This window comes from Myxine glutinosa, chromosome 8 (genome assembly GCF_964187855.1).
Source record: "Myxine glutinosa chromosome 8, kmMyxGlut1.1, whole genome shotgun sequence".
NCBI lineage: Eukaryota > Metazoa > Chordata > Myxini > Myxiniformes > Myxinidae > Myxine > Myxine glutinosa.
The window spans coordinates 125,430,844-125,434,408 of record NC_136268.1 but is presented as its reverse complement, the minus strand read 5'-3'; positions in this window follow the sequence as shown (position 1 = coordinate 125,434,408).

Genomic DNA, 3,565 nt, shown 5'->3' with positions numbered 1-3,565 from the left:
GTGTTTACTTTGACTGAGGTGAGCAGATGGTGACCTCACGACAAGGTTAACACTTTTACACACTTTTGGTGTTTGCTTTTCATGGCAAGGTGTTATTTTGTGGCAGCTGGTTTGATAATGTTCACGAACATGCGTCTACGCTCAACCACAACGTTAGCTATGATGGCAAAACGTTTTTGCTTTTCTTGTATTTTGTGTAGAAACGATTTCCTGCTTCCTTCCCTTGTGCAGTGATCATGAGGCTTTGGAGGTGAAGATGGGCTCCTTGGCTTGTCTCTACGTAATTTTGTGGTTTCCATCCACACTTGGTCAAGGTCTGTGTTGAGGAAGAGGTTGTAAGAATATTATTAATTGGAAATTGATGAGAGGTTACAAATGAATCTGTGGTATAAAATTGAATTTGTATACATATTTGTTACCCTCACCAGAGGAGAGGCCGTAGCATTTGGGTCTGTTTTTGCTTGTGCACACAGAATGTGCTAAGGTTAAGCCACAAACGCCAGGTGGTGGTTTTTATGCCTCCGCCAATGAAGTCGCCGAAGGTATTATGTTTTCAGGTTGTCCGTCCGTCCATGATAGGTTTTCGTTACTGCGATAACTTGAGAATGGCTGAAAGGATCTTGGTCAAACTTGGTGCAGGTATGTATAATGAGGTAAAGATGAAATGATTAGATTTTGCGGTCACAATGTTGGTGCAGGCAGGCAGGTTGGTGGTCTTTGTCTTCTACCGACTCCTCTCTGGCCTTGCTCCCCCAGCTCTCTGTGCTCTGTCCCCTAAATATTCCTACAAGTCGCACAAGATCTGCCTGCAACCCTCATGGTGAAACTGCCAAAATCTCGGCTCTCTGCTCACCTTCACTCTTATTTCCCTTTTCTCCCAGCTCTGGAACAAACTCCCCCATTCCCTTCAATCCCACTCCTCCCTCCAGGTCTTTAAAACAGCTGTTCATCACCATCTCTCATCTTCCCCCATCCAAAACCTTGATCTTTTCTACCCCTGCTAATTCACCCCAGATACTTTTTTGAAATTCCAACTTCTTTCCTGGAAGTCCTTGCAGTGTCCTTATGTTTTATACCTCTCCCTCCTCCCCATAAGCCCTCTCCCTCCCACATATCTCTCGATGTCCCTGCTCTCAAATGTTGTCCTTCCCCCTCTCTCCCCATCTTGTCTACCGCCCCCTTGTTTTATGTCGGTTTGACTTTTTGTGCGATTAATGTTAGCTCTTTCACGAGCCTCGATCTTGTATACAAAAAAAAAAAAAGTCAAAGGTTGGAGGTCATGTTAGGTAACAATCCTGTTACCGCGATAACTTGTGAACCAGTGATGGGATTCTGAACAAATTTGGTACACTTATGTAGAATGATGTAAAGAGGAATTGATTCGATTTTGGGGTCAAAGGTCAAATCTGTAATAGGTCTTTAACTTGAGAACGGGTGAAGGGATCCAAGTTAAATTTGGTACAGGTACGTATAATGATGAAAAGATGAACTGTTAGATTTTGTAGTCAAAAGGTCAGAGGTCATATTAAGTTAAAATCGTGTTTCCGTGCCAACTTGAGCAAGTGATTGGATTTTGAACAAACTTGGTATAAGTATATATGATGCAAAGGTGAACTGATTGGATTATGACATCAAGAGGTCAGGGTCAGAGGCAGATTATGGCATCATGTCAGGTAAAATTGTGATACTTGAACAACTGAATGGATTTAAATCAAACTTGGTACAAGTATTATAATGTAACAAGCGTTACGCCTAGGTCCCCCGTCGGTGAAGTGATGCGAGTTGACAGTGGCAGACGCAAGGCGGCCATCTTGGATTTTGACGTGGGTTGCACCCACACACCAGATTAGAATTCGGTCCTTCGCTTACGCACAGACGGAGGGGAAAACCATCGCTCCGCGGTGCGACGGGGGACAATCATGTGGTTGGAGGAATATCGGTCGACGTGACGATGAGTCGTTCTCGTTTTATAATGCGAGTTTGTCCTTTAATATGGCCGACACAGGTCCAGGCGCGGGCATGCAATCATTTGATTGCTTTCTCGTTATTTCACGACTGTCACCGACCGGTCGCAATTCTATACTGATCTTCACGGAACGTGGCCAACTGATAGTTAGCCAAAAGCTGGAAACCTATTGTTTGAGGGCAATAGGCCAAGGTCACAAATCGTAAACTTTCATCCGATTGACTTCTTGTATAAAACCAAAAAACGGGTGTTCTGTGAAGCCTCCGTCGACCCCCGATGTCTTAATTATATACTATTGGAACACTTTTTTTAACCCTTAACTCTTCACACCCTTTAGTCTGCTTAGATCCCTGGATTCGACACCGATAGCCCCCGTTGCAGCCCTTTTTGAATGCAGTCAAAGCTCCTGGAAGAACGAGAACATTGAACGGTTCATGATGCAACCGTGGAGAGGTGGGGTGGAGGGGGCGACACCAAATTTAGACCCTAACTCCACCGGGAACATGGCCTTTATAACCCATGACCCTTTAGACACACACCACACAAGCATCTATCAATATCTTGATACAGCCGATACTTTTTTCCCAGCAAGTCATGTGCAATCTCCACCCACACAGAGGATGTGTACCTGATACGGTAGAACAGATTTTACATCTAGGGTCGCTGAATTGGTTCATCAATCAAAAGCGAGAAGCACATTGTTTATGGTCAAAGTGGATCATCAATTTGCATCTCGGTGATTTGAAATTAGAACAGGGTGAGCACATTGGATCATTCAATTATATAATTGGTTCAATAAAAAATCAGCCTGGTTTGATGCGAAACGTCAACGTTGCATAAAGTCTTCAATTTTCATCCGAGTGATGACATTTGACCAGGGTTTGTTTGCATATTGGGTCAGACCTGGCTCACAAAAATCGACCCGATTTAGCATTATTCAATGGTTTCCATGACAACAATTTCACCCCATTATAATCAAAGGGAGCTTTTCTTTATCATTGCCATAACTTAATCATTTTTCGAGATGTCAAATTGAAACTGAATTTGTGCATGTGTCGTATGTGGAAGGGTCAGTCACAATTAATCAAAAGTCAAGACAATTCAAAACCTGTGCAACATCTGATAGGCCACAGTTAAGGTGCATCAGCCAAATTTGTTAAATGCACAAGCGATCATGCAAAAACACTCTATAGATCAAATTTTTGAAATTGCTGTTTCCATAGCAACTATTGTTTCTTTGGATTTCGCAAGGACGTCCGTTTCCATGCTTCAAAGGCTTTAAAAATACTGAACGAAATTTTTCATGTTACCTCAAGCTCCACAAGTATGGTTTATCTGGGTAGCATTTCTGGGATCGGGTGAGACTCCAATTCTCAATGTAAACATGTATCAGGTGGTATCTGGTATTACAAATCATGTAATGAGTCTGCGAAGCGAGGTCAATAATTCCTGGTACATCAAACACCCTGTAACCAATGCCTGCAGAGAACGTATTTTTTGGAACCCAAGCCACGTTTTCCATCCAATCATCGTGTGACTTTGTAAGAAGCTCGCTTTTACCATTGCACTTGGTTATGGGGTGGCTTTGAAAACCATAAA